General features: G+C 40.8%; 1 long non-coding RNA gene across 2 annotated transcripts; it reads right to left on the minus strand.

Annotated features, from left to right (window-relative positions):
* Window positions 1-2,632: 2,632 nt before the first annotated feature.
* Window positions 2,633-16,146, minus strand: LOC141984197 (uncharacterized). 2 transcript variants are annotated; one of them, XR_012638681.1, is made up of 3 exons: window positions 15,790-16,146; window positions 3,458-3,758; window positions 2,633-3,220 (listed from the first exon to the last, which is right to left on the minus strand). It is a non-coding gene; the product is annotated as an uncharacterized LOC141984197 (long non-coding RNA). The 2 variants fall into 2 exon arrangements; XR_012638682.1 differs by having other exon boundaries at window positions 3,429-3,758.
* Window positions 16,147-16,581: the final 435 nt, after the last annotated feature.

Genomic DNA, 16,581 nt, shown 5'->3' on the forward strand with positions numbered 1-16,581 from the left:
TTGAATGTATCTCATACATACTGAGGCTCTCAAAGGTGATAATGGAAATACTTCAATTAAACTTCTCTCCCTATGTTCTTGTGAATGTATAAATAACCTATTTTATAATGACATCATAAGAATTTAGGAGTTAAATCTGTGTAAAGTAAATTTGCTATACTTACAGATCTTGCAGATGGATTGAGGGGGAAACCTTCATTCTTTGGTGTTGTATATTTACAGTACTTATACAGTGATTTTGTTTCATGGAAAACAAGACTTCATTGCAAGTTTCTTCACCCTGTTCTTGCGAAATCAAAATCAAGGGTGAGCTTTATTAGTCAAATTAAACCTTGTCTTACACTTTAAAAGTTAGATCTATAAATGACCAATGAAAAGTAGAAACTCAAATTTTGCAATTCGGGCATCACTTTGTGAACTTTACTGGATTGGGGGCTATGACTCCCTACTTTTTTTTTTTTTTTTACGGTTGCTTTTGGGAACAGAAGTTGTTTCTGAAACAAAATAGACATTAGGCGACATCAATAATGTTGTCATTCTGTAGCAATTGTGAAACTTCTCTGCTTTCGTTCAGAATTTCACTATCAAATTAAAAGAGATACCACGATCTTAACCAATTATAATAAGACCGAAGGACATAGCAAATATACATTGCAACAAAGGAAAAAAGTGTATATTAATTTGTTGCCTTGTCATCAGGCATCTCCAGATGCCTGATCTAAAGAAATTTTTTATAACTGGAATGGTCAGCATCAAAAGCACGTGTTCAGTAAAAACACAATAAAACTTACCTCTTTTTGTGCACAAAAAGTCTCTCTCTTCATGCATAACTTTTTTTAAAGAAGCAGCACGCTACACACATTCATCTTTTGGATGTGCATCAACAGAGGGAATAGTATAGGTTCTTCAAAGGTTTTAAGAAATATTCATTGCCAGACTGAAAATGTATTGACCCAGTTCCCAGAACAGACCAACACTTTTAATAAATGTGCTTGTTTTGTGACAGGCACAGAAAAGAAAATGCTGCTTAGAAGCCTGCATCAGCTAATTCAGGTTCCAGTTCCTATTTCTCCTACCCTAAGCAGGTAGGCCACTCTGCATATTGTGGGCCTGATCCAATGTCTACTGAAGTCACCAGAAAAAGTCCCACTGATTTAAGGGGCTTTTGATCAGGCCCTAAATCCCAAGGGCTTGAGCCTGCAGGCCTTCCATAGTCAAAACTTGATTTACAAAGCCATGTTATATTCTAACTGAAGATCATTAAAACTTCACTGTTAACATGTGGGACAAAAATCTGCAGTTCTTACTCAATCAAAATCTTCTCCATTTGGAGACATGGAAGTTTTCTCTCAGTAAAGACTGCAGGATTTGGATCTGTATTGCCCCACAATAATGAAGAATCATAGTTTCCGCTCTAAATATTTTTTTGGTACATGGGGCCTTCTAGGTAAAAAGGAACATATAGTTCTAAATGGAAAAAAATCATACTTTGCCCTTTTTTATTTTAATGGCCAAACATTGTAATGCTAGCTAAACAGACATTCTTGTCTGCTAATAGGTTCCTTTAGTTTGTAATAAATAGGAATGCTAATGACTAAAATTTGGTATTTGGTATGCATTAGCTTTTGTAAGTCTTTTCTTTAAGGCCTCATTGACATTCAATATGGCAAGCTTCCTTTGAAACATATTTATAAAATAACTACAGTATAATTAAACCAACAAAGCCATCTTTTAAGTAAGCTTAATAGCTCAGTTTTTCACTCTGTAAAATTTTTATTTTAAAGAGGAAAAATAGTTATGCCTCAATTCTATGGTATATTTCATTTTGCATCTAATATTTCCTTTGCATCTGCAATCTGTGCATATCTAATTTTTGACAACTATGATTACTAATAAAGTGTTCATGAAAGATATGCTTCATAGCTTCTTCAACAAGAATAATGTATTTTTGTTAATGGGAACTGTAATATATCTTGACAGATACAATATATAAAATATGCTTTTTTCTTAATTGTTAATGTTGTGGTACTGCATATACACGAAGTGGATCAACAGATGTGGCAGGTAATAATCAAAGTGAATGCTATTTTATAAAATGTAACTAAAAATATTTTAATGATATAAAAGCAATAGATAAATAAAAGCAATTACATTTAATTTTGCTTTCAGCTAGTGATCAATTTATTGTTAGCTTTAATAGGGGAGAAAGCTCATGCAGAAAGCTAATGGTAGATTCCGTGTTAGCATTATTCATCAGGGTCTCTAAGTAGTACTTATTCTGGAATATTTCTCTGGCAGAGTAAAATGTTCTGCCTAAGGGTACTTGGCCCCTGATAAACCTAATTCATAATAATACATCTCTCATTCAGAAAATTAAAGTTTACAGAGTTCTCAGCGGTTTGCACATCTTTTCACTCTGTAAAACAATGATTGTGTTTTCTCAAGACAAACTAAAAAGTGATACATCAGATTATAATAGCATAGAATCTCTCGACTGCTTCTTAAACTCGGTCCTCAATAGTAGTAATCCTTAGACCCCTCCTATTGTATGGTGAATAAATACAGTTGACATCATTGTTATAATCTTTATTTAAAACTGTTACCAAGGTTACAAATTACCATCACTGTGTGCAACAGGTCCCTCTGAAGCAGTATCATTACAGATTAACTGTAATATGTAGGATTATAATAAAAGGCATAAGGGTTTATGCACAAGGAAAAAATGTTAGTAATAACACAAATACATCTACTTTATGGAGTGCATTGGTCTACAAAAGCTGCACTCTCAAGGCTGAAAAACAAAATGTGGCTTTTTTATCACTTGGGCGTTTATGGGGATGCATAGTTAAACATGCTAACTGCATCCTGTAGTGACTTTGCAAACTTCAGAGAGGGAAGGGGAAACATGGTTTCTCTCGATGTATAAATGTGCTACCGCGGAAAGATGTTTTCACAGTCTCCACTATTGGTGAATTATCTAGCTGATGAGGAAATTGCTCCCATGATGTGACGTTGAGCTACCGTGACAGAAAATAGAGTCATATAATGCTCAACGGAACTAGTCCCAGAGCTATTGGCCGGAGTCGACTGGCAGTAATACCGCGATATCACTGAAGTCGATGAGGCTACACCGGTGTAAATCTGGAGTAGATGAATCTCAGGGACCGTGAAACTGAATCCGATTTATTTTGTCTCCTGTGAGAGTGGGAGAAACACCAGCCTGAAGGAAAGAGTGTAAAAGAGAAATCGAAATATTAGATAACTTTGGCTATTCTAAAGGTCATCGACAAGCCTGCCCCACCAACACCCAGATCCCAGTCCGACAGGCTGAGGCTCAATCGCTGTATTGTGCCCTCAATTTAGTGAAACAAATGCAAAGTATTAAAGTCTTTGTAACTAATTGCACGCTCCCATTTATAAATAGTTACCTCCATATAGATGTAGAACAGCAACGTACCCGAGGTATTTGGGGGGGGGGGAATCCGATTTATGTCCACAGCTCAGCCCCCACCCCACCCCGGAGCGTAAGTCTTCGCATACCTCCGCGACTGCAGCTGGCAAGGCTCGGGGGTGCAAGCCACGAAAGGAATAAAAACGAACCGGTTCTGGTCAGGAAAAGAGCAGGATCGAAGTTTGTTAGCAAGTATCTCGCCTTCCTGTTTGGAGCCCGGTGTTACTGCTCGTCCTGGGGGGCCGTGCCGCTCCGCTCCCTGTCTGCCCTTTCTTCCACTGGGGCGGCTGAGCCGGAGGAGAAAAGCCTAAAGACAGAGAAGATGGTGAAGAGGTCAGAGAGGGGAGGCGAGGGCCGGGGTGGTTTGGCCGTGACCTTTTGGAGCCCTGGTGTATTTTCTCTGTGGAGCTCGGGCTCAGCCAGTTTGAGATGAACTTGAGAGCCTAGTTTCCCCCCTTCCTCGGCAAACAATCCCTGACCAAAATTAGAAACACCCCCCCCCCCCCCCAGCCAGCCCTGGGCCTTGCGGGTGGTGGTGACGCAACAAAGCGATTTGTTTTCCTCTTTGGGGCGATTTAGGGGAACTAGAAAAACAAACATCGGTCCGTCTAATGACATAGGTGGAGAAAGCTACTAAGGGAAAGAAAACGGGGCACATCCTTTTAGAGGAAGGAAAAGGGTTCTCTGAAGAGAGAAAACAAAAGCCGTCAATAGTCATTGTAACCCCACCATGAACCAAGGACCTCCTGGACACACTCAGAGCGCTAACCTCCCAGGACTTCCCATTACCTTTTCATGACACTTCACTAATGCTCACACAATAGCCAACTGAGCAGTGCGAGTCAAGATATTTTAACCTGAACTAAACAGTGTCTCCAGACAATAGGTTGCAAAGCAACATCTGGTACTACACATTAACCATGATGTGCAACAGCAGACGCTTAACGTCTGGAAGTTTATGTCAACAATAAGCAGTTCAGGAGTCTGCTGCTGTTCAGCCTGAAATCTTAATAAATTACTATTAGCTGGTGGTTCTTAGGTGAGCATCTCAGATCCGTCCTCTCGGGGAATCCTGAGCAGCTTGATCTTGATCGAGCCATTTGGATTCGTATTGGATTCGAATATATAGATACACCCACGCACGAATCCAATAGGTGCGTCTGTCTCTAGGGCCAAATCATCTAGTGGCAAGTGCAGGAGTCAAATGCCCCAGAACTCCGATCCAGGCAGAAGAAAGACAGAGATGAGTCAGTGGAAAGCATTTTGCTCCTTCGTGTATATTTTCGCGGGGCACGAATGTCATCAATCTCTGATGACAAATAAAAGTGGACATAAGTAAATGACCAACTTCATTAAAGCGCTTGTTTAAATGAGGAGGACTCTAAACTAATGAAACGACGGGAAGTGACTATTGCGAACAGCTGTTCCTCATACATATTTCATTCTATGATCAGATAATACGTCCTACCACCTTCTCAATTATTCACAGATAAACATTTTCAAGACGTTTTGACATCTGTCTTAGTGCCTGCTATTAATTTAGTAATCACTGTAGTTAAAGGTATATGGGACTGCGCCTCGCAAACTCTCCTATTTGATTTACGAACAGGAGATATATAATATTCGCCCCCCACAAAAGCCCCTCAAAGGGTGAAATTCTTTCCTTGTGGCCCTGGCACTCGTTTCAAGGGCGTCTCCCGATTGTTACCAGCCTAAGACAACACTGAGCGAAGCGACTATTTGCACGCTGTCATTGCTGTGGTATTCTGCTGTACACAGAGAAGTGGCGAGGGCGGGTTATTACTGCATCATTGCATCCTTTAGGCACAATTGCGCTCCTTGATCCCAAACTGTTCTTGGGGAGCTGTATGCTCAGAGCCATTTAATCCAAGACGATATTTTTAGAGAGGGCGCTGCACCGAGCACGCCGCCCTTTCAGACCTTGCGTCAAGCTTCGGAGGAAGGGTGGCTGGCAGATGAAATAACGTATAACCGGTGGGAAGGCTGCTGCCCCTTTACAGTCTGGCGAGGAAGGTTGAAAAAGTTGCACTCCTCAATTTGTTCCCCAGCTGTTTACAGAATTGCTTCTAGTTTTCGTCTCTGAAAGCTGAAGATCATAACTATGTGTGCGCAGTAACAAACAACGCGCCATAGAACTGTCTGCATGACTGTCCTGGAAGTTTCAGAGTGGCAGCAGTGTTAGTCTGTATCAGCAAAAAGAAGGAGGAGTATTTGTGGCACCTTAGAGACTAACAAATTTATTTGAGCATAAGCTTTCCTGGGCTAAAACCCACTTCATCGGATGCATGCAGCTCTGTATATATATATATCTCTTATGTGTATATATATATATCTCTTCCTACTGTATTTTCCACTGCATGCATCCGATGAAGTGGGTTTTAGCCCACGAAAGCCTATGCTCAGATAAATTTGTTAGTCTCTCAGAGTCTCCTCGTTCTCTTTGTCCTGGCAGTATTACACTTACCGACTTTAATGTTCACAAGAATTCCACTGCGTTTGCCGCCTCTTTCCAGTCCGGGCCCCCCTCCCCAACAAAATACAACCCATTAAAGCACATTTAGCAAACCAGCCTGGCAGAAGTGAATACAAGTACAGTTAATAAGGAGGATTCGTGTAGTTTGATGTGGCTTGATTTTATTCTGGGAATTAAATGCACAAGTCCCCGATCAGAAAGGTAAGTGATCTGGTCCTCTATATTCTTTGGGAAAGTATGTCCGGAAAAAAACCCTGGCTGTATGGAGTCTGAATCTACTAAAACTTGTTCTTTTGTGCCTATTTCCTGGCGATAATCCCTTTTCTTAAAATAAGAACTTTCCCTAAACAACCAGATGTTGCTCGTACCCATTAAAGATTGAGTCAAACGAATGCAGGGATGAAAAAAAAGTCTTTCCAACTCTCTTTTCAGAAACTGTTTATTAAATGCAAGTCTTCACTGCCCTCCATAGTTTTTATCTGATAAAGTTCACATACAGAAAGAAACTGGAACCTGCATCACATTTCCAGATAAATACGATGTAAATATAGAAAGACGTGCATTTTTTCTCCCACAAAGGAACTTAATTAAAGCTAGCCTGAGAGCTGCAATCTTGCCAGTAAAATGGGGACTTGCTTTGTAAAAGGCTTAGAAATCATGTTTTAAATAGCAAAACTGTACATTAGGAGAAGAATGCGGTTCTCAAGCTAAACCTCAGATTCACATTCCATAGAGGGTTTTGCGAATGTGACACTCAGACACGCTCTTGTCCCCACAGACCTCTGCATAAACAAACCACACCCAAATATTGCTTCACAGCTTCAAATCCTGGTTATCAAATGAAATGTAGTTGACATCTTTATAGAATGAGTAAAAATAATAACAATACAGCCTTGCAAAAATGCGCCACCTTCGCTAACGGCAGCCAGAGGTTGTTCCTGAGCTTGGCTTGTGTGTTTGTTTTTGGATTTTGTTCCACACAACGGAAGTTACAGGGAGTTCATTTCATTTTAATCACCAAATAAAAATAGAGGCCGTCCTGCGAAAAAAGAAACACGGCAGGCATTTAGCGGTAACGGGGCATTTTGGTAAAACGGAGTACAGAAAGCTCAGTCCCACCTGTCTTTGATCCTCAAGATACTACCTACAGCTGAAGACCTTCCCTTTCTTTGAATTGTCTGTACTAATAAATGGGTTAAACGGTGAACTCTGAATCTCTGCTTCTTTATATGTTTTGAATCAACGCACGTTAAAGTAATAAGGGGAGATCGGGTGTCTCTGTGTGTTCACATTAAATTAGACAAAGTTTTTGCCATCTTTTCACGCGAGACCGTCCTACGCTTTTAAAAGTCCACTCCAAGTCTGCCTGGAAACTTTCAATTACCCCCATCTGTTTAACCACGTGTCACCGGCCTGTACCTGACCGCTGGGCTAAGCTAAAGCGCTCTCGTCAGCCCCTGTGTACTTCAGTATTGTACCTGCATCTCTGTTTCTTCACAGTGCTCCCACCCTCCCCCCAGCTTCAAGACTTCCTTCTCCCTATTGATTGCGCTATGTCCAAACAGGGCAAAAGACGAGAATTGTATTCGACAGATGCTGCTCACTCGTGAATAACAGGTTCAGTGCATGCGGTATCTCTCGCCATTATCCTGTAAGTTAATATTGAGTAGCAATAGCTGTCTAAATATCAAAATCTATTTATAGGGGATGCAGAGCCATGACCTCTTCATCTGACCTTCAGTAACTGCAGTCTGGAAAAAGGACAAAACTATGGGAAAGCATCCAATGAACGTGTGTGTGTGTGAGAGAGAGAGAGAGAGAGAAATGGGCGTGGGTGCTTTGTTATGAATTATTTAGAGTGTATTTGATTCCTAGAATTGCATCCAGTTTTCAGATATGGAGTGTATAGATTCTAAATGGCATTTGCAGGACTTATGATTGTACGTTATGTTAATTTACCAGCTAACGGATATCAGGAGAACTTATTTTTCTCGGTTATAAGTCTCGGTTAAGTATTAGGTTTAATGCTGTAGTCGTTTTAAAAACTAGGAGGGTGAAGAATGCAGCACAAAGCAACTCCACATACATTTCGGAAATAATTTTACAAGTTTTGGAAACTTCATCGGCATGGGGGGGGGGGAGTTCCCTTTTCCTTAAAATAAGGACCCAGCCTCATCGTGTCTGTCTCAACAGGGCAAAGATTTTAGCAAAATCGGGATAGGGTGTGTGTGGGGGGGCGGGGGGGTTGATCGGTTTAATTAGCACAGTAGTTGTTTTATGAATGACTTTGGACTACTGCCTGAGTGAGGATCGGTTAGAATTTCTGAAAAGTGATTAATAAAAAAAAAAAGGCTAATCCTGCAGAGCCAGACGTTGTCTCACACGAGGACATGCTATCTCAGGGCTTCCAGTTTCAGGGTGTGCTTTAAGGCATTTTTTAAAAAAGAGCGGTAGGGCTGTTTTGCAATGTGGGGTCCCCGGGCAGAGATGACTATTATAAAGCCCATCCTCTCGGGTGGAGAGAGCTCAGAAAGCCCTGCTGTTCCCGTGCAGCCGTCCAGAGTTCGCCCAGTCTGAATTAACAACTGTGTAAAACTAGATCAACTGTCCAACTGCCTTCCCTCCCCCCGTCTCCCCCCGACCCCTCCCCAGCTCAGCAGCTCCCTGCCTTAATATGGCGCCTGCAAGGGAGAGAAGCACTTTCTTGATGTTTAGCAGTTGAAAAGTACTCCCTGAAGGTCACATCAGGCAATTTGTCCGTTTCCTGCCTCAGATCTTCAGGGCTATGCATTTGCGTGTCAGAGGGGCTAGGAGGTAGCTTGGTGCGCCCTACGCACGCTTGGCTGTCAGGGTGTAACCCAGCCCAAAAGGAAATTTCATAACCAAGCAGCCATCCTACTGATAAAAATAAACGGGACAGAAACACTGGGGCAGATCTCACAAGCCAGATGTGCCATTGTTTTTAATTGTTGCATTTATTTATGTATATGAGACAAAACAAGAATTCTGCGTTGGTTCTTGTGGCTGGAAATTAAAAAGACTAAAACCTCCTTTGTGACCCTATTAAGACTCATGAGCGCCATCCTCAGCTGCTCGTGGCTGCTCTAGGGAAAAGAGCTACTATTCTTCGGGGAGAGTAGTTTAGGAGGAAAACTCCATCTCCCTGGATTGACTGAGCAGCAAAACACCCTCCCCGTCAGCTAGCTAAATGCTTCTACCCAAAGCAGGGCTGCTAACTACATTAGTCAAATGTTCTCTGCTTCACATTTTGGGGTTTGGCAATTAGCACTCTTCTCTCGCAGCAAAGGAGAATAACGTGCATATGATTAATTTTTTTTTTGATCCCACTGAAGAAAGTGTCTGAAAAAAAAAGAAAATATTAGGTAGATATAATCTCCCTCTAACTCTCTGGTCTTGGTAATAGATTAGGCTACATGATACTACATTCCAAATAAAATAAACAAGGTCTTAGAAGAGGAATCTCCTCTTCCTAAGGAATATTTACCCTATGGTCATTACACCTTTAATAGCCCTCGCTTACCTTACCTTGCAGCAGGTAAGAAAGCTATTGCTCCCCTCTCTCTCTCTGTGCCTAGAACCCGGGATTTCAAACACAATGTCCTCGATTTTAAAGTGCTATATACCAGATAATGGTGGGGGGATAGGCCGGGTTGCAATGTTATTGACTGCATACAATATATAAGATGGAAACGTTTAAGACTTTTAACTTTTTGTTGCACTGACTCGCTGTATTTTTATCAGATACTATTATGTAGACAGCAGCATTGTACTGTAGCTGCCTCACAGTTGCTGGATCGTTTCTATCAGATGAAAGATTTTGAATAGTTTTCTTTCAACAATGCATCCTTTTGGTCTGGATACAAAGAATGTAGGCATGGTATACACTTAAACAGCTCTGTCACACAGAAAGATTAAATAGAGTATATATCGAAGTCTGTCTACATCATTATACGTACAGGGAACAGAAGGAAGTTTCCCTTCACCAGTGAAGAAGCCCATTAAAATCTGATGTCCTAGTAGCATCTCCCAGATTTTTCTTATCTGTGATATTCGCTAAGCTGTTAAAAATCTTTACAGCTTGGCTTTAGAACCAGCTGTTTCTTAAGGAAGGAGTGAGTCTGATAACAGAATCTTCTAAGAAAATCTACTTCTCTAGGTCTATTAAATGGCTAAATTATACCATATCTATCTATCTATCATACACATAGTATATAGATCTCTGTGTGTGTATATATAACAAGTGTACGTACGGATGCATAGATATATAGATTTTTATACCCGCAAATATATCGATATAGCTACATAAATATAGCATAATTTATAAGACATACAAACCACACACATACACACACACGTGTACATCCATCCTTGTACACACACACACGTATGTGTGTGTGTGTGTGATATTAGAACACCTATTCCTTCAATGAAATACACATTTCTTTTTAAAGACTTGCCCTGCCACTCCCAAGGCCCCAGGTTTCTTGCTTGAATACAGTTTTTGTCAGTGGCGGCTTCATGTCGGTTTAGAAAAGTTGAAGGCAGAAGGTGATTTTGCACTGAAAGGCTCTGAGCCTTGGAGTTTTTTATTCACTGCTTAATCAAGCGACTTGACCAAACTGCACGTGCTGAGTCCAACTTTTCTCTTCCCCTTTTCCCAGCTTTGTGCTATCCACTGATTGAGTCCTCATATTAAGCTCGAGTTCCTTTCTAAGCGACTGCTAAGAAGTCAAGAGCATCCTTGCTTGCTTTCTCTCTATGGCCTTTCATGCTCTCAATTTGTTATTCTACTGACACTTTCTTAAAGTTAGTGCAGAGCATTGAAACATTAGTGACAAAAGCCCTGGAAAATCTCTCACTCCTCACTGCTAAATCCTCTAATGGGTCAATGCAGGTCGAATTTTTATTTGATTTCCAATAATCTCTAGCAGTTAAAAATTAAACTTACCTCAGATCAGCGTTGTACCCATGGTGTATTTTCCTGCATTTGTACGCCATTGACTCTCTGATTTCATACCACATGTACCCACTAATTTATGAATGAGTGTATATATCTGTATTTATCTGTATCTATGTCTTTATATCTCCAGTAAGTCTTTCATTCTGTGTCAAAATAACATCATGTCACTCCATGCCAAAAGTATATTTATCCAGTCAAATAGCAACTGCAAGCGGCATCTTCTTTATCAAACCTTCATTTTTGTTGTACACGAGTGTTAAATATCTTTTCATTTCTTTTACTATTTTAAAATATGTATCAGAGTAATTGTTACTTGGAGGTCTTTTATGTATCTAACACTCCTATGGTTCATACTTTTTTTGTTCTTTTATTCTTGTGCTGGGAGATTACATACACTAATTTCTTGTGACATCTAGAAAGCATGTTTAATATTTTTTAAAATTCCTGATTCTTAAAGTTTGTCACAATGACCAAAGATTTTAGTTAACGTTCCGAAAACCTTCCACTTTTTAACTGAAGAATTCTATTTTATCTTAATTTGCTGCCTCGGATTTTGCCAAATATTTGTTTTATTCTGTGGATTAAATAAGTTTCAGTGTGATCCACCAATAAGCATTTCCACTAACTTGGGGTCAAGTGGATATAATTTACATGATAAAGAATAATGCCTGTTTTGGCCAGTTTGAAACAACTTCACCTATGCCATCATTAAGGAGAATTTGACACTTTTAGTAAAAAAGATAAATCATTGGTTATGTATAGTGCAGTTTCCCTATTCGAGTTACTGTACAAAGGCCAACTTCTTAGGCTCTTGAATTTCTGTATCATTTATAGCCTTAAGGAGGGCAAATTTGTACCTGCTGTTATTTAAAGTTTCATATATTAGCTTGAGAAGGTCTTACCAGGCCAGTAGATCGTTTATTTATTTCGAGTTTAAAGGCAGTCTTAATTAAAGCAAATGAAATCTAAAAAATTAAGCCATTATTATGGACCACACCAACCCAGTCCAAACTCGGAATGGATTATTTCCGGGTTGTATATAAAAGGAATTAGGTTTATCTCCTGCATATCGTCTGGCTTCTCTCCTTTTTTTGGGGGGGGGGGGGAGGCCGCTGGGAGAATACTTTATTTAACCATGTAGATGCCTATGACCCATTGGTTGGCAAGGTGGAGCAGTGTTCAGGACAGAAAAGTTAAAAAGGAAAGGGACAAGCCAAGGTGCTCTCTTGGGGCTCAAAGCCACCTGTCTTCTGGTTTCTGACACGTTGTTTCTATTGCATTCCTTTAAGAGCAATTTTTTAAAAATCAGGTTAATGCTGTTGATGTCCCTATTTCTTCCCTCTCTTCTTCAGTCATTTTCAGTTGAAGTGATACCACACATACACACACATGCACATTATATTATGGATGAGACCATCAGAGGGTGATCTTGTTCCATATATACCTTACCTTCCCGAGGATCCTCGAAAAAGTTTGAACTCTTGTCTTCTGGGGTGCAGAGTTAAGAAACAACATTTTTAGCTCGTCCCTCGTCAACAGCCTGGGTCCGGCAGGCTCTTCCTGGAAAGAAAGCCTCCTGCAGGCACCGGGCCACAAACTGGTGAGCTAATGCTCGCTAGCTCTGCTCACCACAGTTTGCAGAGGTTGTGAAAGTTAAGACAAGAGAGAATAAGGATCTTTCCTTGTAGATCTATGCTGAGTTCGGTGAGGATCTTGAAATCTGCTAGAAGTACATAAGTAGGGGGACAAAGGGGAAAGGGCTCCAAATAGATCTTTCTCGAGAATCTATGTTTTTTTCGCAGATTGCAAGCTCATTTTTTAGAGTTACAATTAGCCCAATTTATTTACTTTTTTGTTTGTTCACAGCTGAATGGTAAAGCTGGGAACACTTCATGTTTACAACAGGCACAGTCTTGCAATTGTTAGGTATAGTTCAAGCGGTGTCTTGCACTGTTGTAGCTTTGCTCAGTCACTGAGAGCTATGGAAAGCATATGGGAATCAATATATAGACAGTGTGGCGGGCAGATAATGGATTAGAATGAGTGAATGTCATAATTTGTATGATGGGTTTTCTGTTCAGATCGAGCAAAAATTTCTAGTGGGTAAAGGTTTAAAAAAAGTCCTGGTGCTACAAATATCACAAAGCACCCGATTCTCTTCCTCCCCATTTCATTTTAAAGGTAGGATTTTCAGGAAGAAGCTAATGACTTTCATTTAATTGGCCAGGCCCTGATGTAGTGGATTGTTCTCCCAGCCCTGTGCCTTTGTTGCTTTTGGGGAAAATAAAGCTAATCAAACCTTTTGTCATGGCCAAATTCTCCCTTGGGGTCTTCCAAACATTTGTTTGAATAATTTACCTCAAGAATTGAACATACTAATTGATTTTAAAGTGCTAGTCCAGAGGGAGGACGGGCGCAGGGGCTCCAAATCACAGGCAAAGAGCAAATGTATACCTGACAGCAGCGAAGCGTCCATAATTTGATACACCTCATTCTGCAATGTGTGCGCACTTCAGAAGGCGAAGGAAGAGTGTGTCCGAATCATTTCAATAAATGTTTTCTTAAGGAATGTTTGATTGCACTAGTTTAAAGGGGCCACATCCATGGTGCCCTGGGGACTTTGCTTTGTTATTACATTGGCGAGTAGATATTTTTCCATTCCAATAAATGCACGTTGTCATCTAGCTCTCAGAAGCTCTGCTGTCTGGCATGTGTAAACTCTTCTTTAAGAAGAGAAAGGGGGTGGGGGGGGCGGAATCCAGGGGGCTGCAGGTTCTATGTGCTTCAGTCCCATTCAAAGAAGAATTTTGATGCGATTCATTAGAAGTAACGAGTTGACATAAGGTAAATCTACATTGAGGGGGCCTTTCTTTCAGTGTATGGGGAAGCTTCATTAACCATCGCTAACAAGGCGTGCAAATGCTCTGATTGGGCAGCTTTCTTATAACGCCAGGGCCTTTGCAGGATGCCCACCTAATGAGGGTCACTAAAAGAGATTGATAAAATATTCAGATTTTTTGTCACACCAGGAACTTTTTATTAAAGGGGAAAGTTGAGGCAACTGTGTCGTTGTTTACCTTTTGAAGGCACAACCGCATAAGAAGAAACCCAGCTCTCTTCGAAAACCTTATCTCCGGGAGAGGATTGGGTTTTTATGGTGTTTTTTGTTTGTTTGTTTGTTTGTTTGTTTGTTTTTGGTAAACCCTTAATGGTTTCCTATCTCCTTCCCCCCCCCTCCCCCAACCTAATTATGTTTTCCTGGGGTTACTGTTCTGAAAAATAAGAAAGAAAGAAAAAACTTGACTAAAATGTTCTGGTTTTGACAGAATTATTAAAATCCGCCTGATGGCTTAATGACATGTCAATCATTTCAGTGCTGCTGGTTGTTGTTAATATGTCAGCATCTGTACACATGACTGTTAAACATGCTACTTTCATCAGTGTAACATTTTACAGGCTGGAGGGCTTTTTTCTCCCTCTGTAATTTATTTCTACTACTTCTCATTGCTAGGTTACATTTTCTAATTAGAGCTAAGTATTTCACTTAATATTTAATTTAGATGTACAGCACATATATCATACCTAGATCAATCAATCAAGTGTCCCTTGATGATAATGCTGCATCATTAAGAGTTGTATTTAATACAGAAGCCAGATGATGTATGTATGCTTATGCTGCTAACCAGACACTTTCAAAAGGAGGCATGTGAGTTTGTCGTTCGGAGACATACTGCACGGACTTTCACTTTTGAGCTAAGCGCCTAATCGAAAAAGTTTGCTGCTTAAAGAACTCTGGACTTTGGAACGGCAACACATTTCATTCCTTAATTCCCTTCCCAAATAAATATTTCATATTTTCCACCAATGGACGTGTTTACCCAAAGGAAGGGGAGAGATTAATCTCGTAGCTTTGGTATTGTTTCGGGCAAGTAATAAAATACCCGGCCTGCCTCTCACACCCACCAAAACCGTTAAAAATGATTTGCCCACATATACCGCACTCATTACCTCAACAGGATTGAATTACAGGAGCCGAACGGGCCAGCCCTGACACAGACACCAAATACGCGGTCATTTATCTTGGGAAATCGTGGCTTTAAAAAGGGAGGATAATTCCAAATAATGCGGCTGTACAATATTGTCGGCACTTGCCACTTACGAATGACAAAAATTCAATTAAATCCTCATAAAAAATAGATGGATGTGATCAGTTCTCCTTTACCTGCCTGATTCTCTCCCTCCCTCTCTTAATTTCACCCGCCTCGGCCCCGTGATACTGTATTTTAGAGCTTCCCTTCTAACTAGAAGGTGACCAGACACAGATATGGCACCGAACCCCTGTTTGAACCAAAACACTCCGGAGTGCAGAGTGAGTCATTCTCGAGTCAGGCTTGGGGGGCATTTACTGGGCAGCAGAAAATCAGAACCTAGTGGGAGCTACATATCAAAGAAAGCAGTAAAGTAAAGAGCCCACCTCTCCTTTCTCTCCCACAAAAGGTCCCCCCGAAACAGGGCAGGCTGGAAACATCAGCGCCTTGAACAGAGACACACACAACTTGACATTAATTTCTTGGTGCATCAGAAAGGAAACCAAATTTCTCTCCAGCTCTTCCCTGCAAAGCCACATGTCATTATATGAGCTAAAACAATGAATCATGCGGGATAAAATAAGATTAAGTTGAAATGGAGTTTAGCTCCCAAGCTTTCCCCAGCACTGTAAAGATGTCTATCAGTAAGGAGAACACTCTTATCATTTCCACGGACGCCTAAGCCACAAAGTGAGTAGGGAATTGGGGGTGGGGGGGTCAGAACAAAACCAAGAGTCTTCCCTGCGGGTCTTGAGTGTGTGAATAAGAAACTTACAGGATCCGGAAAGGATTTTCCGAGTCGAGAGGGGTTTGCTTTCCCAGTCCTCTTGTTTGCTTTCCCTGCTGCTGGCGATCATGGCTTCGTATCTCTTCCCCTCGACAGTAACTCACTAGTTCAGCTCGTCCGGATTCAGCGGCAATATGCAGAGAGCTCGCAAGATTCGGGGGCTCTGAATTAGCCAATTCCATTGACAGTTTTCAGCCAGCAGCTGCAGTCATTAAAAGCCATTTACACCCTGGCCTCCTCACACAAAGATAGAGCGCCAACAATTATCTGCTTGTACATTTAAGGACATGAGAATGTGTCCCTAACAGGCTTAGGGGAGAACTGAATCACCGGCTACGCTAGGAAAACACTGAGTCCCATTCCCAAGATGTGTCTAATGTATATCGTGCCATAGTAACTCGCTTTGATGACTTAGCTGCTTCAATATCCTCAAACATTTTAGGATGTTGGATCCAACTGTGCAATAGCTCACGGGCTGAAATATCGCTTATGCTGTAAGACATGCAGAGCTCTGTTAAGACTTTCGTATTAGCTAAGAGGCACGTCCGGTTTTGTTTTTTTTAATCTGATCATGGTTTGAGATTCACTCCAGAGCACATCTTTTGCAAACAGAATTCTCAGTAGAAAAGCAGTTTGCTGGTCTCGGATTATACCTGAAACAAGCTAAAGCAGATTCTGGTGTGAGTTTTTGTAGCTTTGCAAAGTTCAGCGGGAATCCTAGTACCAGGAGCATCGTCTAAGCATGTGCACAGAATATGATTGTGTGAAAGACTAGAAAAC

The sequence above is a fragment of the Natator depressus genome, chromosome 3 (assembly GCF_965152275.1).
Source record: "Natator depressus isolate rNatDep1 chromosome 3, rNatDep2.hap1, whole genome shotgun sequence".
Lineage (NCBI taxonomy): Eukaryota > Metazoa > Chordata > Testudines > Cheloniidae > Natator > Natator depressus.